This window comes from Ambystoma mexicanum, chromosome 9 (assembly GCF_040938575.1).
Source record: "Ambystoma mexicanum isolate Mex_15411 chromosome 9, UKY_AmexF1_1, whole genome shotgun sequence".
Lineage (NCBI taxonomy): Eukaryota > Metazoa > Chordata > Amphibia > Caudata > Ambystomatidae > Ambystoma > Ambystoma mexicanum.
This window is the reverse complement of record NC_090931.1, coordinates 1337003466-1337026626: the sequence shown is the minus strand read 5'-3', so window position 1 is coordinate 1337026626 and position 23161 is coordinate 1337003466. Positions and strand designations below refer to the sequence as shown.

The 23161-nt window shown below is 45.0% G+C and overlaps 1 protein-coding gene across 2 annotated transcripts in view; it reads left to right on the top strand.

Moving 5' to 3' along the window:
* The first annotated feature begins 11215 nt into the window (after window positions 1–11215).
* Window positions 11216–23161, top strand: part of RALB (RAS like proto-oncogene B) — a 261118-nt gene continuing 249172 nt past the window's right edge. Inside the window, exon 1 of one of the 2 annotated variants that reach the window (XM_069616744.1) lies at window positions 11216–11394. The gene's annotated coding sequence lies outside the window, so the exon portion shown is untranslated. The remainder of the gene's footprint in view (window positions 11395–23161) is intronic. The other variant, XM_069616743.1, reaches the window with a different exon arrangement.

Genomic DNA, 23161 nt, shown 5'->3' with positions numbered 1-23161 from the left:
TAGTGGGGAGCAAGGCACATACCCTACTCACAGTTCCAATTCGAACAGTCCAAAAAGAAAATGACAAATGCCTAAAGGAATAGTAAACAAGTGCAAAGTTACTGACCTGGTGTCAAGACGTGGGTTACCGCAAGGACTAAAGTACCTTCATCCCCAAGCAATAGTCAGAGAGGCAATGTTCACTCGCTCAGCGGTTATTGAGGTCACAGGTGGGCTGGAACGGCTGCACCGGATTCCCAGGTAGCTGAAAAGGGATAGAGCAAGGTTATGGACAATGTAGTTAACCACCATGTAAATCACAGGGCCAAAAAAAACACCTACCTATGGGGAACCATGGATGGAACTGAAAAAGGGAATGGGAGAGGACGTCAGAAGCAGGATCAGCTCCCCTATTGTAGAGGTGCAGTGCAAGTTGTAGAACAGTTCCAGCAGCAAGTACCAGCAAGGAGTAATCCAATATTGAGACTCCACAAAATCCACAGTGCTGTATCCAGAGAAATCCAGGAGCAAGGTAAGTCCAGTTCAACAGAGCACAAGGAAGTTCCAAAGGCAGTCCAAAAAAGCCAGTCCAGAGGCCAAGCACACAAGGGGCAACCAGGAGAAGGATAAGGAAGAAAAACACAGGCAGCAAAGAATAAGAGGATAATCCAGGGGCAGTCCAGTAGAGCAAATCAAGGTCAGGTTACACAGGAGCAAGTGTAGAAAGCACACCGGAATGCCAAATGCCAGTCGGAACACAGCTGAGAAACAACGGTTGGCGTGATCTGCGCTCATTTATGCTGGTTTCCTTGGCGACTGGTCACGTGACCCCTTGCAGATCACGTGACCAGAGGCACGCAATCGTCGTGCATCGAGGAGTCGCCATGGTAACCACCAGCTAAACAGCAACTTCCGTCATAACTGCGTGGCTCTCTGTGGGCTCCCAGTGTTGTCCCCATGCTGGGAAGCAGGAGCGGATGAAAAGGGGTGCTCCCGAAGCCCCTGTGAACCTGGTGATCCAGGGTCAGGACAGCCCCGGAGTCGGTGGAACAGTGGATGCCTGGGAGAGGACCGACTCCGGGTCCATGGAGGAGGTAGGTGCGAGACACCTGGGTGGAGAATGAAGCAGGACCAATGCCCATAATACCACTGAAGAAAGCAGCATTATGTTTGCAGAATGATGGAGCAGTAAAAGTTGGAAAAAATACGGAATGTAATGTAAGGAAGGCATGCCATCAAGGTAAAACAGACACAAGTGACCACACTTCAAGGGCGTTTATTGAACTTTAACAAGGGTGTGATAAACACCTATCTAATCCTAAATCTACAGATGGAAGCATGCTACGACTATCAAATAATAATAACGCTGTCCTAGTGGAGTCTCGTCAAAATAAAAAGGCCCATACTAAAAAAACAATTGCCAATCCTTACCGCTAAATACAAATAGTGTGGGGTAATGTTTATGAAAAAGAAAGAAGTGTTCACAAAATGAAAAGTCCGGATGTTCCGGCCGTTGGGCTCCTTCCCCATGTTTTCATCACGGGACAAGGCGGTTCACACGAGCATAGCACACTCTCAGGCTTCTTCGGCATGAGGACACAGTTCCATTACCAACATCAGGGCCTTCTGTGCCCAAGTCTCTTGAGTTATCAACGTCTATTAATTCAGAGGGCCTGATGTACCAGAACAAATGAAAAGTTCCTTTACAAATACTCAAGTCAGGTGAGTCACTCTTCACGCTGGATCCCACTCAGCCGGGCTTGATCCTTTTTATACAACAATCTTTAGTTTGGATCCCCCTCTTCCGGGCTCAGATCCTCTTCTGCAATGCTTATGGAATATACTACAATCTTTAGTTTGGATCCCCTCTTCCGGGCTTAAATCCTCTTCTCCAATGCTTATAGAATATCTTTTATCGGGTGACTCACAGTTCACCCCGGATCCCCCTCAGCCAGGCTCAGATCCCCTTTCGACAATTAGTCTCTCTCAGGCGGGCTCGGACCAATTGCATTTCGTATTAACTATCGAAGGCTTTCGAATGTGCACACGGTTTAGCTTGACCTGTTGCAGGACTACTTTGATTTCACAGTTCACAATTGTACACTCTCAGTTGGAAACCTAACAGAGACCTTCGAATGAGCACTCAAGTGGTGCCACACCACTCTGTATATGGTACCTATCTTGGTTACAAATGTTTAGACACTCCTTGGATATTCAATTATATTTGCGTCGCTCATCACATACGCCTTGCACTCTGTTCTTTGCAGATTTCTTCATACAATGTTGCTGCTTGCAACCTTGGTTCTAACACAGACTGGTCTGCTATCAGTCTCCCGACTTACCGGCTGTGCTGACTTTACTGGCGCTGCTTTGTTGTAGGAGCCAAGGACAGTACCACAGTGGCAATCGCTCCTCCCCACCTCGGCTATCGAGGCGGGAGAGCCCCGGGTACCTTCGACACACAATGCACCTTTCTTCAGCTTTAATTCCCGGTCTTATGTTTCTTATTCTTGAGGGCTTGTAAAAGTAGCATTCTTTCTGCAAAAAGGTCAAGGGCACTTGACCCTCTATAGCAGAGGTCTTCAAACTGTGGAGCGCGCCCCCCCCAGGGGAGCGCGGCCACCTCCTAGGGGGGGCGCCAGAGCCCAGCATGAAATGTAAAAAAAAAATGTTAAATTTTTTTTTTTTTTTTAGATTGGGGGAAATGGGAGGGGGCAGCTCACATGGTCAGATGGACCATAAAACGGTCTTAGGAACCAATGAAAACATGGCCAGCAGTTGCAAATGGATATTGAGTCCTTTAGTCGCAGACTGTTTGAATAGTACCCAAGGGGTTGTTTTTTATTCAAATGTAAACAAATTGTGATATTTAAAGAGTATTTATTCAGTAACAATGGTCAAAATTACTAGCTGCATAGTGAAGCAACTCCTCAAACTGGCCCACATTGGCCAAAAAAGTGGCCCATTTTGATTGGCCTACACTAGTATTTTTCATTTTTGGTACAGTCATTGCCCTATTGCCCTATAGGCCAGTCCAAGCCTACCGACTCATCCCTAATGGGTGAGGGGGCGTTCACCCACTGGCCACCTCACCCATTATGGAAGAACCTAGGAGCCAGCCCAGTGAAACACTGATCACTCCCTCAGCTGCTTTTTCCAGCTGAGTTAGTGCTCCTGGGCTGGCTGAACTGTCAAAGGGAAACACTGTTTGCCTTTGACAGTTAATTTCCCCAGCCGCACATGATCACTGAGCCATGCAACGTTGGGGGTGTTTTGCTTCGCCAGCCTTGCATAGCTCATTGGAAATGTTGGCTGGGGCACTGCATGTATGTATGTGCGAGGTGGTGCTCCTGCGCCTCCTCGCACATATGGGCAGAGCAACCTGGAGCGGGGCATTTTAGCAACCATGCGCAGGCCCCTGCAGAAGGTACGTTCATGGCGATTTATTTTTTATTTAAATGTGTATGGATGTGTGTATGCTTGTGTTATGGGACTATGGTGGGAGCAGGATGGGTGGCAGAACTGGGATAGTGGTGGGAGTATGGTGGGGGAGAGCCCAGGGTCTGTACTGGGAGTAGGGCGCGGTGACGGCACGCAAAAGTTCATAGCGATTTCTACATACTGTCCATCCGGCACTTTTAGGGGGGCCCGGCCTGCCCAAACTTGGCTCAGGGGGGGCCGAGCCAAAAAAGTTTGAAGACCATTGCTCTATAGTCTTGCCATCTTTCTCCTCATATTAAACTGCCATCTTGGAACTGCTGTTTCCTTGTGTGTTTTGCCTTGCTCAGCGTGTGCTTTTGTGCGCCACCTTTTATCCATGTGGGGAAGTGTGATGAAAGTCAGGTGTCTGTAATTATCAGTAATTGCCTGACTCTGCCTGACCTTTGTGTTGAGACATGTCAGGTATACGGTTTGGGTATTAATCTGTTTTCTCTCACAGTGACCAGTCAGTGAGAAAGTGTTTGTGTCAGGAAAGGGGGGTTGAGTTCCAAAGTATCCTACTTGGTAGGATAGGGAAAAGGTGTTATAGGAAAGGGGATGCCACATCTCACTGTCCGATGTCCCACTCCCACTTCCCGAAGACCCCTCATCCAGGTGATCCCCCTGCACAGGTCCTCCCCAGGGACTGGATCCAAAAGCGATGGCCATGTCCTGGCCACCTGGATGACAGATCCCCGGGACTTGCAGGTGAGAGACCTTCTGGTTACTCACAGTAAGTAGACAGTAAAGCTTCCAGGCATGAAAGTTGGGACAGCACTATTAATGGATCATTACTGGGCCTGCGGATCCAAGGCATACAAGGAGCTGCCACCCAACTGGGGGGAATATGTTCACTGGCACACAAGAAGGGCAATTTGCCCGAAACGCATAGTAACAGACTAGTCGAGCATGTTAAAAAGCCTAATTATTATTATTAAAATAATCATCCATAACAGACTCCTGGTCCAGATATCGTGATTTATGTTTGAAGTCAAACTAACAATCGAAGTTGGTTGGTCTTTACAATTTTGAAGTATATTGATTTATTTTGTGTTACGAACTACTGTGACTGTGAACAGTTTTTATTATGTGAATTTGTTTAAAATGAGTTCTGACTTTGCTAACTGTTACTCTGTGACAGTGTCTGCATTGACTGTTATGAATTACTTTGACTTATGAATTATAAAGTTATACATTTAGGGTTTATGTATTTGACAATTATTAAGTTCAATTGAAAGAAAGAACACTTTTGCAATTCTTATTGTATTAGCAGTGCACCTATTTGTGTCCCAGCGTGATTCTGGGACACCTTGTTTGTTTTCTCAATATTTTGTTAGATCTGGTAGCACAGATCCAATAGGTAAGCACCTAGAATTTTATGGTTATCTACTCAATTTACTTAATAGAGCTATCCTCAGCTTATGACATATGAGTGCACCTCTACAACCAATTCATGCTACACATCAACACTCTAGCATTAGTAGTTCTGCAGAAAGACATCAAAACTGATGACTTCCCTAAAATGGACGATGTCAGAAGAAAGAAGAGGTCAGTCGAATTAATTAGGGTGAAAAGGGGGCACTACATGTCCTCAGTATTGGAAGATTCTCTGGACGACATTCAACCTGAGAACTGGTTGTTCAGCAGGACAGAAATGTTCTTCGCATCAGTAGTTCCTGCAGTACAGACACACACACACGCAAAATGGCTCCAGATTACGAGGTAGGAGCTGATGCAAACAAACTCAATTGTAAACGGCTGTAACGCCATCAAGGAAGAGCTCTAAGCAGTAAGGTTGATGGCAGTCCAAGACAGGTATGTCCTGGACCTCCTCACAGCAATGGAAGGAGGAGATTGTGCCAAGATTGAATCATCTTACTGTACGTTCATTCCAGCGAATGATGAAGCAAGCGGGACACATTTTTCTTTTTAATTAAGCGCATATGGTAAATTAACCTTTCGCACTGCATAAAAACAATAAAAAGAAATGTAAAAGCAAGTTAAAACACACATTTAGCATAATAAAACAAAATAAATTATACAAATCCATTGTAAACATATGCATATAGGAAGGAAATGACCCCAATGTCAAAGGAACTCAAACGCTTAATCTGGATTTCACCTTTTCCCAGATGTAATATGCCCCCGCAAAGGGTACAAGTGAATCTGCTCCATAAAGGAGGCTCCAAACTGTAAACTGACAGTGGCAGTTACCAGGTTGTCACGAATGCATACCAAAATGGAGGAAGATGCAAAAGGTGCAGGAAAAGATGAAGGTTGGCTGTCATATATATTCTCATGGATACCTACATGGTTGGAGAACGGACAGAAGGAATTGCTAGCAGAACTAATACTGGTGCAACTGACACTGTCATCAGGATGTGCATCACACAATGCCGGAAGATGACAGAGAAAACTGTAGGAATGAAAGTATTAGTAGAAACAACGTCTGAAGAAGATAATGTAATAGAAGCTCAAAATACCCTGAGGACGCAAATAACAGGGTGCCCACTGTTCCCAACTGGAGTAATGTTCAAAGATCCCAACAACTACAAGGAATACTGGGGAAAATTGGTGTGGTGCAACCCAGAAAGAGACTGCTGTTAGATGATCATACAAGGTTCTATGGACACCTGGGAGGAGTGATGAAGATTTGGCTGCCAAAGGCAACAGTGAATAGGTTTGGAGAAGTGGTCGACAGGTCGGCCAGAGGGGTGACTGAAGAGAGGGTCCCTGGAATGGCCTTCCCCTATTCGCATGACTGCCCGAAGGACGAGAAATGATAGATGCCAGTCACTGTTTGGACAACCCCCAGGTGGACCGGTGCATTCCATGTATGTGAGCAGATATTCGCTCAGACAACTGTTCATACCCTATCCAGCTGATGTATTTGCGGATACCGGTGCCCCATCACTGGACCAGAGTGACTAATGATATAAATCCAGCCGTGCTGATGTCATTAGTGACATCACGACATAGTAACGTTAGTCACAAAGTAAACTTGCATCGCTGCACGAAGTTACACAGACACACACACATGAAGAACATGCATACGCAGTTCTGTAGATAGAGGACAAATACATGTACATACTGTCAGAAGCCTCTTTCTTTTCACTAGTCAAACACAGAAATGCAAGAAAGCAAAAAGTCACACAGAGCAAGTTTGCAATCACTTCACTGCAACTATCCATATGGAACAAAAGGGATGGATAAGAAACCTGGAAGAATCAAACAATACTAACTCCTATGGAGAATAATAGAATATGTATGTAGGGAAACCATAGAATGACTGTAGTGAATTCAAATGAAGCCACATGTCATGCATGCTGGACATATTACCTCTGGACCTGGAAAACCATCTTCACGCAGAACGGGTTATGCTCATAGAACTGCTAGACCGTTCTATTCTAAATGGAGGTTGTTTGATGTACTGCCGGTTAAACGACGTTTGCATTATTCACGTCGTTGAATTCACATGATTCAGGGTAGTCACGTGCATTACTGCAGTACGTTCATAGGTAGCGTGGAGACGTTGCTCGCTGCTTCTGATTGAACCAATATGACGTTTGGTAGCTGAACCCTTGATCTGCGTCCTTGCATCTTGTCAGTTCCTCCTTGGCTTTCTTCGGCGTGTTTCTTCCACACGCAAACTCCTGGATCTGCTTTCTAGAAGTTACAGCAGTTTTTGTTCACGTGAAATTTGAAATTTCTACACGCTATCTGTGGCAGTCGTCCATTAGAAGACCATCAGACGGCTTTCCTTCACATGCGAGTTTTGGCAGCACTGTCTGCGTGCACTTCAGACGCGTGTATCCTCACACGCGGGTTTCTGATATCTTCGCATTCTGCTTTCCTGACTGCGTGTAAATTGTTGCGTGTAAATTCCCACGTGGCCGCTGGAACTCTCCAAGCGTGGCTGTCCTGGCTGCGTGTACTTTGTTCGCGGGTAAAACCTCACGCGGACGCTGGAACTCTCCAAGCGCGGCTGTCCTAGCTGCGTGTACTTTGTTCATGGGTAAAACCCCACACGGACTCTGGAACTCTTCAGGTATGGCTGTCTGGCTGCATGCACTTCTGTTTGCGTGTAAAATCACACACGGTCTACTCTGCTCTTTACACGCTGTGGTCCTGGTTGCGTGTACTTTTGTTGGTGTAAATCAGTACGCTTTCTACTGTACTTGCAAGCGCGGCTGTTCAGGCTGCGTCAACTTTTGTCGCGTGTAAATCTGCACATAGTTTTTTTAACTCTTTGAAACATGTCATTCCACACGCATCCCTGGCACCTGTGATGAGATAACAGGTGGACTCATTTAATTTCTGTTCTACGTCGAAAAGGAAGTATTATCAACAAACGTTTATTTGAAGGTGATTGTGCACAGTACTTTGGACGCAATCCTGTGGTGCACCAACCCGGTATCTAGCGTGAGCCTCGTGCCGTTCGGGATAAGTTCCCTTACTAACCTCCCCTCCTTTGTCGTTGTTTCAATTCCTGGATTTCTTCTGAGACTTGTTGGTGGAGATTCCAGTTCTATGCCTACATGTTAGTGTTGTAATTAGTGCTATTGCTGTGCTATCAGTGAGAGTTTAGTTGGGACAACTTCTCATGATGCTTTATTTATCCCAGGCTGACTTCCTATAATGCTCCCACGCCCTTTCCAGTGATCCCTCTCTCTGCCTGTTTTACTAGTCAGAGAGTTGTATTATTTGGAAGGTTTAATTTGACTTCACTACTATCAAGCCGTGTGAATTCAAGGATCCTGAAGAGCCCTACCAATTGTATCCTTTTTGGTTACCGTATCCTTTTCATAAGATACCTTGTGATTTATGACACCACAGGCCTCAGAATAAGGGATGAAGAGAGGCAGCCTCTGCAGCACGAAGCACAGGGCCAGTGCTTGTAGCCAAGGACAAGGGTGGGGGGAACATTCCTGTTCCACAGGACAGGGAGCCACCTGCAAAATAACAGAATAAATCCTCACTTATTGCATGCTGAAAAGCTTAGTTTTGTGGTCCTTACCCACATGACCCAGCCAAGCCAATCAATAGCCATTTACCCATGGTGGGAATAGAAGCTGTTCCCAGCAAAGACAAGACAGAATTGTTACATGTGTTGTCCACGGAACATTACAACCTGTAGGCACGCTCCCAGGCTGGGTGGCTATACCAGTGGCAACAATTGGGACACACATTATTTCTCATTACATTGAGAAGGTACAATGAGTGCTGTGAACAGAGCAGGGTCCCAGGCCTGAGGGGACCCACTCCAGCCAATCAGGGCACAGAAATCCTGGGCTGGTGTGTAGTGGGGCAAAGGCCAATGGTAATACTGCAACCCTGCAACAATGTAATAGATCATTTTTGGGGAAGTCTTAGGCACACCCACCTGACATGGAAGGACCAGTTAGACCACTCCTATAGGGAACACCTATAGGTGATACTAGCTGAGCCACGCAATAGAGCTTGCTCTTAGGTCTTTGGGAAGGATTATGGATTGTGATGTCATAACCGGGTGCAAGCTTGTGACATGGGCTCAGGATCTCTAATTGCTGGAGATTTGTGTATTTCCTGTATGATCCCAGTTTGTTTGGAAAATAAAAGACAGTTCTGCTTTGCCCCATGGCTGAGTCCTCTGTCGTTGCCAGGGGAGGGTTTGATGGGCCCTGGGTACTCTGCTAAACTGTGATTTGTGGCGTGAACCCCCGATCCTCTGGACTGCCTTACAAGGCTATGAGGTACTTTAGACATGGAGTGATGAAAGTGAACATACATACTTAATTTGAGTCCCTGCTTCCCACCAAGAAGTGCAGCTAACCACCAGATAAAGACATTTGTGCCCAGCTAAAAAGTGCATATTGTCTCCCATTCAAATAAGAAATGTGCTACTGAAATGAGTGCTGGTAAACAAGGGTTCACAGTGTGTCTATTTCAGGCATAGCTTGTTGGCCCCAAACATAGTATGACTTCCAATGTTCTGCAAGTATAATCTGTTGACATATGATGTCATTAGTAATGAAAACTAGTATAATTATCTGTACGGTGCAGATACAAAAGCTCTGTCTTTCATGATAGATTTCAATGGGGTCTCTGTTCCTGAACAGGTCCTGTATCCATTCCAAAATATCTATCATGCTAGGTTTTAAGGTGGGTATGGTATGCCTGATACTTCATTGAACTGTCCTGTGCTGACGGGAATGATGAAGTGGAGGGGTGTGCTGCCTAGCATTGCTGTCTAGCCTCATCTGGAGCAAGCCCACACTTGATGAACCTACGACCTTGCCTCTTCAGACACAGATCTGCTGGCAGTATGCATTTGGAAAAGTCATTTCAGAGGAAAATCCTGATGAGAAGGGATGCCAAAAATACAGACATAATGTTCCTCCTACTGTGCATTTCTCATTCTCACATTTTCAGTGATGTACGATAGTGAGCAATGTCACGGTTAGTGACAAGGTAACTAAAAATCAGAATTCGGAAGCTTGCCAGCCAGTTGGAGAAATGGCTTCAAGTTAAAGGAGATTTGGTCATTTAAAATTCTATATTCGTTTCCTTCTTAAAAAAAACAACAACCTGTCCATTGCACTTTAGTGGGGTGGTTGAACTTGTAGCTTACATGCCTTTCCTTTTAATGCTTTAGCATTATGCATAAAGCAACTAAATGAACCCCTCTCTGTTAAGGGATTATATTGAACCCACTCACTTCAATTCCACACAGCCAACATGAGTGTGTTCTTACGGTAGCAATACTGATATATATTGACACAGTCAGCATGATAAGGCCCTCTAAAAGTGCTAGCATTGCCATTATTGGTTAAAACCAACATGATTGTGTTCATATAGTGGCAATACTGGAATATATTGCAGGCGCAAGCATCATGAACATGTAATTGTCAGAGCTGGCATATATAGTGGACACAGGTATCATGAAGTGATGTTTACAGTGGCAATGCTGGCATAACTTGCTTGCATAAGCATCATGCAACTCCACTGTAAAATGGTCCTGTGTATTGTACCGTTGGTGACCTGGCATGTATTGAAATTTTTCATGAAACTACAGAAACAACTGGAAATTGTACGGCTTTCTATCCAATTTTTTTTTTTTACAAAAATCGTGATGTAAAATGTACCATAAAAAATAAAAGTACATTCTTTGTGGAATACCCACCCCTCCTCTCACACTGGAAGCCCTTTGATTAGTTAGGGCTCTCTTGCTATTTCGGTTGCCTGCATTCTTTGCTAGGAAACATTTGCATCCCTAAATTAAAAAAAATCATCACTCAGTTGTCACTACAATTACAGTAAAAAGCAGGTGTGGTCACCGCAATGTGAAGTTAGTTTGAGGCATGAAATGGGAAATGTACATGTTCAGAACTTTTGCCATTTAGATATAGTAGTAGCTCGCACCTTAACTGCGCTTATGCTGCTTAAGATAGCAAGACGGCTGCTACATATTCAATGTCACGACCCTAAATCCACCCCTTGCAGCATTTTCACTTTCCACTGTGCTGCTGTGCGAGTTTTTGGGAGGACTCTGTGCGTACTTATCTCAGAGATTTAGGCTGAGGCCCCAAAGGGCGCAAGTACATGCCCCCCAACGACACAATGTTGTAGCTGGGAAGAAACTCCTCTGGAAACTCCCTCCACTGGGACCTGGACATTCTCATTTCTTACAGACTCCGGGGCTGGTCCTGCGCTCCCGCCCCCTTCCTCTGCAGCAGCCAATGGGCGGCCGGGAATGTTAACGCTGTGTGTCCCGCACCGCTTGCCGTAGCCGGCAGAGCTAGCGAGAGGGGCGAGGTTCCCAGGGAGACCGAGGCCGGAAGCGCAGGCCTACGAGGGAGAGCGGAGAGCGGGGGCGGTGTGTGCAGCGCCGGGGATCCCTCCATGAGAGCCGCCGTCACCTGGGGAGCCGTGACAGCCAGCCGCGGTACAGGCAAGGTGAGGTTAGCCGGTGCTGGGCGCTGACAGGGGGAGGAGGGGTGCTTGCACACACATGCTATCACTGACAGCAGACATGCACCAGCCACCGCCCAACACAGTCATCCTGCCCGGCCGTCACCCGGGGCGTACTTCACACCACCACCCCCGCACAGACCACGTATACACCCTCCACGTTGCTTTTTCTCAGGAAATCCCAACTGGGTGTTTAATCCCCCACATGATCCCATTCGCCTAAACTAGACGTTGCCCCACAAAATATACATAAACCTCAAAGTCACAATCCACTTCACTCTGCCATTCAGGTATTAGACAGCCACCCATTCGGGCATTATCCACACCGCGCCTTACATCCTCTTTCCGAACTAAACCCTCTCCCCTACAGACCAAACCTGTTTGGTTTTCTGCTGCTCTTCTACCCCAGAAATGCCCACACATCCGTTTCACAGCGGTCCCACATAAATGCTTAATGTCTTCCATGCACACTCTGCCTAACCTTCATTTCCCAACCCCCTTGAACCATCGTTACAGCAACCCCAAGTACAACCCTTCCTTTCCCAGCCACATATGTCTCATCTACAGTCGCCAACCAGACACCAGCCACACTACACAGATGTAACCATGCATTTCTTCCCATACACACTGTCTGGCCAGACAACATCCTTTATCTCCTTCTCAGATCGTCCAACCTCTATCCCCATCTGGCACGTGCCTGGGCCACCAAAAGGTGTTAACGTCTTTGAATTCTTTCCATAGTGCCACTACTCTTCCGCACTGGTGTCTTCTTGCTGGGAACCCACTTTCCTTTCATTGGTCTCCTTTTGATGTAATCTTAACATTAGAGTACTTGTAGGCAAAATGGTTACCCTCTATCATGTTTCATCCCCTGCCCCTTGTTGCTTTGTGCCATCACCTGGCCTACCCTTGCATTCCTTTGCTCTCAATGGCCAAGTTGTTTCCTTGCTACACTCCTCTCTACTCTTCTTTTGGATGGACCACGTACTACATTTCCTTGCTGAGTTCCTTCACTACAAATAGCTCTGGTCTCCTCCAGTCTCTCTATATGCAACGTTTACTTTTTGGCATCCTGCTAAGATGTTGCTTGGATGGTAAGCCCATGGGTCTGCCCTGCTTTCTGTGCCTATTTTGCATTGCAAGGACATAATAAACAAGCAGAGTGCGGTGCGGGAGGCGCTAGCTTCCCAACAATGGCTGCAACCATGTGGAACAACCTCCCAGCCCAGATCAGATCTATCGGCTCTCACGCAGCCTTCCGCAAGGCCTTAAAAACTAGGCTCTTTGTCTAAAGAGCTTAGCCCTATGAGTTCTGTATTGCATATGTTACCTCTCATCTCCCTTTGGCCACATTTTGCATGTATATGTCACACTTTGCTATGCAGTATACAGTACTATGTATAAGAACCTTGTGAACAACTGTAACCTAACAAACTGTATCTAAGCACTATTCTTGGGCCACTTATTGTAACCCTCAAGCAAGCCTTCTTAAGTGTCCTTTAAAGCGCCTCGATGCCTGTGGGCTGTAGTACGCTCTACAAATCCAAAATAAATAAAATAATTGCCCTGTCGCAATAAATCATACACAGCCATGCAAGTAGCCCTTAAGGCCTGAGCTCTATATCCTATTTATATCCAAAGTGGAATTTTGGATTTCTCTTGGCCAATCAGAAACAAGAGCCTGCTGGCCTTATCGCTGGTATGTTAACGTTCCAGATGTCCAAGCGGGATTAATTTTCTTCTCCAGGGACAAACTTTTTTCACACAACCCTTACCCGTTCTGCATCCTCATGGGCTGTTTCTTCCTCCCTCGCTGCTGCTGCCCATACCACAAAAAGGATGAAGGGATTTCACTCCTCCAGCTGCAAAGCAACTGATGTTTGGCGGCTGAGGGAATTAAGTCTGCTCTTTGTTTCTGTGGCAGTGCTATGGAGGATATTGGGCAAAGCGGACGGGCAGGAGGCTTCACACATTGCTGCTTATAGTAGCAACATTGCCAGAGCAGCAGGCAATGCCGGTTCTTGCTTTGCTTGGGCCAGTAGTTTAGGCTTGCAAGGTCAAAAGGACCTGTATTGTCCGCAGTTGCAGGAAAAGTGTAAAACAACATGTGTTATGGCATTTTATCCCACAACACTTTTCATCATAAGACTTATATATCTGTAGCTACAGTATACAAAACTACTACAATACCCAAAATTCCAGGTACCCTTGCCATGTAAGGTGGTCACTTTGCAGTTACGATACCAGTGTATTTTCCTGTAACCATCCACTTTGAGTGCCATCAGTTGATACCTGCATGTACATGGCTTCTTATGTATGACCTCACTTCCCTGCCAAAATAGTAGAGGGAGTGCTATGTACTTTGTTTTGGGCCCATGAATAACCTGGCATACTTGTGGCTTCATACACTATGGATGTTGCGAGTTTGTTCCAATGGATTGTCTTTTTTTGTTTGCTTGTACCAAAAGTCATGCAAATCGAGGTGGAGTTATACATTAGTCTTTGTAATATAAATAGATAGACCTGAGCCTTGGTAAGACTGAATACATGGTGATCTGACTGCTGGATTAGACCCTCCTGGCCTCTAAAAACCAGGAGGACAATGCTGCATTCATCAGGCCTTGGGGGATCTTTGAGTGAAATCTTTGACTTTGTCTTCGAACCACTGCACCTTGCAGGAAATCTAAGAGGGCAGCTATTTCCGATGGACTGCAGCCTTATTTCCTTGCCGCAAGGAAAAGTATTTGCCTGTAGCATGGGCAGAAGGGCCTTATTCAGAGTTTTTAAAAGGAATGTTTTGTAAACCTTCCACGAGGACTAGCAGATTTCACCAGAGAATTGGGAAATGTACAACAGGCCTACGATAAAAAAAAACTCGGAACAATCACTGGGCCGGTCTTTCTACCTTCATCACACTGTGTAACACTGTGATGTGCGGATTAGCACCCATTGTAGGTGGACACAGAGATCCAGTAGAAAGCAATTCCTAAGGGATTTCAGAATCTACATGGGGTCAGAATCTTTTGTAGATGGGTTTCTATGAGTGCTGAGAAGAACATTGTATCCAGCAGTGGTCATAGACCACTCTAGTTTCTGGCTTGTGAGACTATTGGATATGTTCTGCTAGCAAGGAGTAATATCCTTTGTGTACCAAACTCAATTTTTCAACCCCCAAACCATCGGGCTCAGTCGGGACATCTGCATCAATGGAGATTTGTAAGGTTGATGGGCTCCAAAGGATCTGTAATGGGGATCCACCTTCCACTTCTGTAGGAGTGGGAACCACGTGTGACTAGGACAATATGGGGTTAGTAGATTAATCTCTCATCTGTCCCGCTATCTCTCATCTGTCCTGCTGATTGTTCAGGAGAACTATAAGAATTGAGTGGATCAGAGAAAAGCTGCAGAGGCTCCCTTGTGGCCACTGAACTGACAAAGCAGTTTGTTTCCAGCATACCTTTGAGAAGAAGATTGGGAGTAATGCTTGAGTAATGCATTTGCCTTGTGGAACAGATCGCTGCATGGGTCCCCAAAGAGTTCCCTTATTCAATGAAATACCTGGAAATTCAAGGTGTAGTGAACTGAGCAAGGAAATCACCCGTTCAGAAGATCTGCTGGTCTATTCTCTCTCTTTCCTCAGGAGATGAGCTGAATTTGGTATAGGATACTGGATCAGGTACAGCTCACTATGGTGGCCGTTTCACTGCATTTCTATTTTTTACTGCATTACTTTTTAATTGGGGGTGGGGGGAAAGGGCCCCATACCCCTGTCTATGCCCGACTACCCTGAAATCTAATTTGAAAAAATTCACTTAACCCCGTAAACAATGCAGAAAAACACCCGTTCACCAAATGTGGTGAAATGGCTGGGGGAGTTGAGCAGGTACCAGGAGATCAACTTAATCCAAAATTCAATCTTGTGGGTAATCTTGTTGTATGCAGTCCACTCAATCTCGCAATCTGTCTGTTACAATCAGCACTGCTTTGTTCTGAATGAATGATGCAAATGGAAACTGCCAAGATGAGGTTTGTGAGGCCACCATGCTGGACCATTTTCCATGAACCGAGTTGGTTCCCCATCTCAGCTGTCTGGCTTTCCATTAATGTGATTGATATCAGTGGGACTAGTGAGACACATTTCCTGAGATTTTGCCCCTTCAGCCACCAGGTAAGTAGTGGAGCAACTTCGGGGAGACCAGAAATTGATATTTCCACCAACAGAGGAAAGGATGTGGAATAATGGTCAAGTGGGTACTGTACTGTTTGCTTCCAGTGTAGACTATCCCATCAGGGTTGGAAATTAAGATTGAATGAGCAGGACTTAAAAGTAGCTCCTGGCTGTCGGGCATCACCCAGTAAGTAGGAACTACTACTGGGGAACCAGGAGTGAGTGCACAGTGCAGTGCAAATCTAAATTCCACATGAAATGTACACTTTAACTTTTTGGCCATTATGTATGATCCATTATATTTGTGTGTTCGAGATGTGTCCTAATTCTTCTTTATTTACATTATCAAACACTCAGTTAATGTCACAAATGCATGATTGTAAGGCATGGCCTGGGAAGCAAAAAGTCGCTCCTGGTTAATTTTAGTTTTTGGTTAACTAGGCTCTCCTAGGGATGAAACAGGAGCTAAATGGCACTCGGCAAATTCAAACCATGCCCAGGGAATAGCCTGGGTGGTTGCTGCCATATTTCCTCCAACCCGTCCTGTGTCTGTTAAGAATCTCTGGCTATTGCTTTTCCAAACCTTGCCTCCCACTGTCCGGACTTGTGCCTGAAGCCTGCTGCATTCTGGTCTTCTAGAGCTAAACCTTTCCCTCATTTGTACAGAACTGTACCCCTATGCACTGGAGCTGCTGTGATGGCGACAAGTGTCACTTCTCCCAAATGACACAGAATCCTTGCATCTGGATATTTCTTCTGACGCTCCTGATGTCATATTTTGCATTTAATGAAAGATGCAGAAAAATGTGCCCGTTTGTAGAGTATGTAAACCGTTGTATGCCTTCTTTTGTAAAAAAAAAAAAAAAACTCCCACCAACAGATGGAATACTTATGCTTGATGTAAGAGTATTTCTTGGCTGATGGGTCTGTACGACTCTGGGAGTTGGACGAGGTTCCACAAACTATTGTGTACCTGTGCTTGGCAACTATGGGGCCCATTGGTATGGAAGGTTTTGTAGATTACCTTTGCTGGAAGGTCCGATCAGAGTTGCCTCTCAAGTCATGCTTTTGGTTGCTGAGATTGTGATGTGGACGGTTGAGACTGAGATCTGGGTTTGTCGTTTTGGAGGGGGGCGACCCGTCTCCTCTGCCGAAAAGGGCACCTGTTTTCGTTTAAAGAAGTAGAGATCACCCGGGGAGCCATGAGTACTGTCTTAGTTGTGGTCTGGATGGATAGTCTATTCGATCGGTCTTCAGCAGACCCTTTCATTAACCCCTCCATCTGATCTGGGGCCCAAATAAATGGGTCTCATCAAAAGGCTAATGAAGTAAAATCACCATTTGAAAATTGTCCATCTTTCATGGCTTCATCCATATCCTGGAAACTTGCACCAAGGACTGAGTCACATATGCACCTGCCGGGATAGATAAATTAAGGATGAACGCTGCTTTACTGACGCCTCCTAACTCGTCAGTGGGATCTTGAGGTGTAGCATCCTCTGGTGGCATTGAAGTTTAGGAAGAGAGGTTGCATGTGACATAAAATGTTGGCACCAGAGGAAACTCTGACTCCAAGCCCTCGAATGGGAGCAACACCAGTTTATTTGTTCATTTATAATGCGCCGGAGAGACAAAGAAGCAAGACAACAAGGAAGAAAAAGAGACGAGGGAAACGGACAGCGGTAAACTAGCGTTAGGTACTTGCAAATGATGGTTTTCAACCCTTTGCTAAATTTCAACATTGTTTTCTGCGTGCAAACCTTTCGGTAGTCTGTTCCACAGTGTGGCAGCTTGAACGGCAAAGTATCTGCCCATCCCTCTAGCTTGCTTACTCCTAAGAAAAGATAGGCGAACACCATCACTTGATTTGGCAGTTCTTACCGAGTGATGAGCCTTAACACAATCTTTCAAATAGCCAGGGGCTTGTCTATATAGGCATTTGTGGACTATTGTCATTGCCTTGAAGCTGATCCGTGCTTCAACGTGGAGCCGGTGCATGCTCCTTCTATGGGAGGAATTGGGTTTTTGCCTGGGTAAGTTTTTAACAATACTTACTGCATCGTTTTGTAATACCTGCAGGGCGCCTTAAGCAGTTTCTACTGACCCCGGTCATCAAGGTATTGCAATAAGCAATCCTTGGCATTATTAAAGCACAAGATAATTGTACCACAGTTCACTTCTGAGACAGGGATTAACTAATCTCAGGAGCCTAAGAAGGTATTGGACTTTGTTTGTAACATTTTCAATGTGAGCATCTGAGCTCGGAGAAGATTTGAAGTTCAATGTCTTAACCTTGCCAACTACCTTGATAATGATAGTGTTTTTCAATGGGTAGCCCAACATACTGAATGTCAAGTTTCGCTGTAGCCCAGGATGAGTCAAGTGGCATAAGCTCGGTTTTTGTGGCATTCAGGCACATCTCATTATTGGCCATCCAATTCTGTATTGTAGCGTAAACTTTATTAATCCGCTCAACATCCTCTGTGTACTTGCTGCCCAGCTCAAAGACGAGCTGAGTGTCATCAGCATAATTCGTAAAATCCACACCCTGCTTATCCAAGAGCACAGAGTGGGCGGCAGGAGAGGGGTATAAGCAAGCACCCTGTGGCACACCACATTTCAGTGGCTCATCAAGCAAGCATGGGTTAACCCAAATTATCCTAGACATGTGTCCAGTCAAAAAGGATTTGATCCGAATAACTGGAACCCTTTGGCAAGCTTTGGGGTGAAAATACAGCTCCAGAGTGAGATGGAGAGGCCATGCTAGGCCCATATTGTGAGATTGAAGCTGGATAATGTGGAGTCCTATTGAAATATATAAAAGCCAGTACAAAACAGTGATTCACAACATGAGGCCTAGTGGATGAGCGGGAATGGGCCTCACTCAACTTTATCAAAATGGAAAGGCACTCAGCTGAAGGAGGTGTGACTCAGAACAGTGATATTGCTAACGATGCCCAATGCATAGGAAATGACATGGGGTGCTGCAGATGCTAACTTCATGTATCAGTAGCAGTACACATGGGAAAAGATAAATTGAAATGATAGGCATGTGAAAAATATTACATTTAAGAAGGGAACACAAGCAACATATTTCGGAGAAAGACACTTACTTTTTAATGGAAAGTCATACTTGTTGAAGTGAACAAGAATGTTGTATGTAACTGTGGCCCATGTGTCAATAATACCTAAAGTGAATTTATCTGTCCAAACCATATGTAAAGAAAGATTGTATTATAAATAACATGCCCAGATATAATGCTGAATGTTACATGCAAGCACATCTTGTCGGTTTTAAAGCTGTATTTTCAGAAGTATGGATGCAGCTGGTATTTTCCCCACTGAACCAAAAGGTCTGTGCCTTCAGACAATTGAACTCAAGACCTGTGGGCTCGTCCCCCCCCAGGAGAAGCAGGCGTGGTTCAGTTAGAAATACAAAGAAATAACAGATAATTGGATCAAAATTGTGGGAGCTGCAGATAACGCAGCCAGCAGATATGACCTTTAAGGTCAGGTCTCCCCATTAGCTCTGCATTGGTGGCCAACAGAAATTACCGTCTTCAGGGCCGACTCGACCTCAAGAAATGGCTTCAGAGCCACTAATGAATGATCAAACATTGTGTATGAAACAGAACTTGCACATAGCAGATGTTCGTTTCAGGTCACAAAAACAGAAATTAATCTTAAAAAAAGGTTTGGGCTAGTGTAAAGATAAGGGACACATGTGATGCCTTGCCATGTGATTAACATTGGGCCACCTTTTTCTTTAATTAAGAGAATCCTATGTCCCAGTGAGCTTATCCCGGACTCGTATTACAGGGGATAAGAAGCCCTTAGGTATCATGTTAATATTAATCCTGTGTGTTGTATACAAGTTGAGTTATACATTCCAAGGGAATGGAAAGTTGGTGTGATGATGGGTTATGGAACTAAGGTTTAAATCTTGAAGGTTCAGAGTTGTGACTATTTCGCCTCAGGAGTAAATCAATAAAACCAGTAGCTCCTCCCAGGAAGGGCGTGCCGAGATATTAGTATTTTCCGACTTGCCATAAAATATACAATTCAAATATGTATATGTGCTTGCAGTTACCTGAAAAATTAGGGTATCTGCCATGTTGTTACATTTTTAAGGACAATGGAGAAGTTAAACCCATTTGTCCTTTTGGGATGATGAATCTTTCTCCTCCATCTGCCCCCGCACCCCAATCCTTGGCCTATCAGCAGGCAGTGGGCGTATTGGGGTGGAGGGAGGGAGAGAGTTGGCCAATCCATAGCGTGGGAATTGTGATAATAATAATGGCGTGTCATCAGCCCTATAAGAGATCAGTTTTCACTGAGAGGGACCTTTTGACTCTTGGGAACTTTCTTTGGACATTTGATTTTTCCCTTGACTTTCCCACTCTATTGCTGGAGTTAGTGTACTTCTGGACTCTGCAAGGAACTAGCAGAGGCAGGGAGAGCTACCAAGGCCTTAAACATTGCGTGGGAGACGAGACTGGGAAATCTAGAAGCTGGCTGGGCCTGCCATTTGAGGAGCCAGAGGAAGTCTGGTTGCTGGGGACTACCTTTGACCAAAGCCTTTGACCAGATCAGTGCTGTCCTTAGAGGAGCCCTGCTGTTTCCCCGGATGCCCCATAACCAAGGCCTCCCCTGTAAGTAGATTAATCCAAATCTCAACAGAAGTGTGGGGGAGAATCTACCAGCCTTAATCTCCATTTCACATAGTAGGTAGGGGGTGAAACTGGGGTGACCCGTGGCACATTTTATTAAATCCAACTCCAAATGAATTCCACTATAGAAAATCACACTATCCATTTAAATTGAATTGTGTTGGGAACTGCCTGCCTTAATCCTTTCCTTTAAATTGTGGCAAGGGTGTGTCTCTGTGTATATCATTAGCGCATCTAATTGAAGTTAAATCAATTAATTCCCACATAGAAAATCACGGGATGAGTGTTAGAGTTATAAACTAACCAAGTCCATGCCCAGTGCGTTAGAGCGGTATATGGAATAAAGTACTTGGGTTACTCTACCTTTCTGAAACCCCTGTACAGAAGGGGCAGTATCCATAATCCCAAAATAAGTAACCCTAAAACCCTGCCATTCAGGTGAATGTAGAGTGTGCAAAACGAAATTTCCCGTTTATTTACTTGCATCCCAAATCAGAACCCCAAGGCCCTGCATTTTATGCAAACTCGTAGCCCAAAACGATTTTCCCATTGAGTTCCTTTTCTAAACTTTGCCTTTCAAATAAAAAGCCCAACACAATTTAATTTTATTGTGCTCTTTACCAAACCCTGCCTTTTTGAAAAACGATTTTTCCATTGTATTCCCACTGCCTGAACTTTGCTTCCAAATCGGAGGGGTCATATCTATTTGATGCCTAGGGTTGAGGGCTGCTTGAGAAAAGAGCTTGATAACAGACTAAGCAATCACTGTGTGAGTCATATTGTTTGCTGGTGAAATTGCAAGAAATCTGATGTAATGTGATGACTGTCCATCTCTAAATTGTACCTGTGTGTTGTACCTGTAAGTCCATTAGAAATATAAGTCAGTCAATTGGTACAAGTAATTTCAGATTGTGATATCTTTTGTGCCACAGCATTGGTGGCTGATGTTTTGGTTGCTTTAGTATTTTTTGTCAAACATTAAGAAAATATATTATGCACAAGCCAGGTTCCTAACTCATTGGTGTTACAGAAGGTATTTGCTGGGTGGTACGAGATAGGTTGGAGGCCTCACTAAAGTTGAATCTGTATGAGCGCTTTGGTGCGCGCCACCATGCGCGGGGGTTTTGTGAGAAGGGACTCCTGAGTTGAGAGTGACATCCTAATAAATCGTTACAAAGCTACATAGCAATTTGTCCTGATGGACAAGGTTGAAGGATGCTTACGGATCGAACAACATCAGCATCCCCGCTTTTCCATTATCCAAAATATGGAGCATTTCATATTCAGTAAGGCACTCTCTGTGCCATAGCAAGCTCTGAAACCTGATTTTCTGGGTGTAAAGCTCCATGTGCTTCTAAATAGTCCTGAAATTGGAATGTAGCCCCCTTTATCCAACATTTGTAGCAGGAAAGGGGCATTGCAGATAGGTCTGAAGTTAGAATTTAACCTTTTGGTCAAAACCTGGTTTCTTTAACAAAAGGCTCACAGAGACCTTCAGTGCCTCAGGAACGCAGCTTTCTCTGAAATCCGCATTGGTGAGGCGTACAAGGAAGGGGAGGAATAGTTCCTTATTAGTGAGAATGATTTTTGAGGTTTGTCCACCTCCTTTCTCTCTATTCTAGTCTCTCAATTTCTAATATCATAATCCTGCTTCTCGTGAGATCTGCGCCATGAGGTCCGTAATCCTGTTAAAGTATCATGCTTGTTCTTCCTGTGTCCTCCACACTGCTCCAACTTATTCTGCAGTGCCGGAGAGCAGAATAAAGGAGACAATGCCTCACAGTTCAACAAGATTGGCTTAGCAGGATCCCTGGAGATCCAGAACACTCAAAATACCAACAAAACCCGTTAAGGGAGCATTATACCTGTGGTTATGCTCCCTTTTTATTTTTTGATATATTTAATTCTATGGTCCAGGGCTCAAAATTAGGATTGGACAATCGCCAGCTAAAATGGCTCCTGGGTGTCCAACATTAACCAGTGACCAGAAGCTACCACTGGGGAACAAGGGGCAAGTACATAGCGTTCCACAAACTTCCACATTATTGTATTGTATTAGTTATTTATATAGCGCCCTTTCCCCATGCGTACGGCCTCAATGCGCTTTGTGGTTGGAACGCTCTCTGGGACCGCAGTCTGTGTGTAAAAGGTTCTAAGAAATTGGAAGAAGCTTGTCTGCATTTTTTCAAGGTTAGGACTTAGGTGGGCTGGCTAGGCTCCAGTAAGGAGCCCGGAGGTCAGGCACGTGGGTGGGCGCTGTTGGTTGTTTAGGATAGAGTGCTATTGCTGAATATTCGATGTGTGCCCAGCTAGACAGAATCTTTTTTTCGTTGGTTGTCGCTGTATACTAATGGCAGAGGTGTTGCGGTACGTCAGGGGTTTTAATGTGGATGGTTGTGTGCTGCCAGACCAGAATGGCATAGCTATAGCTGCATTCTATGGTGCATGGATGGGTGGCCGTGCCTGTGTCCACAGAACGTGGTCTAAGGTATACGTACCGTGTGGTTGGATGGAATTTGACTGCAATGTTCTTTTTCTTGGTCCAATGTGGTTGGCTGATCTCGCTATTCGTGGTTTCCCTGGAATGAAAGTTTGAACAGATGGAGAGGAGCCCAGAGGGAGGAGGATGATGGGGGAGGAAGATAGTTTGTTACGGAGTGCCTCTGCGAAAGCTGCTGGCGTCCATGAAATATTGGTGGGTAGGAGAGTTATGTTTCTCGGGAGGATGAAAGTTTGTATTCTGGTGTGCTGCTGTGAGCGCTGCCGGCATCCTCGCAGTATTGGTGTATAGGAATGTTGTTGTGTTTGGGTCAGCGCTAGAGTTTAGAGAGGGGGAGGGTTTCAAGAGGAGGGAGGGAAAAGCCAGGTTTTGAGACTTAAAAAAAAAAAAAAATTATGCTAGGCGATTGTCAAT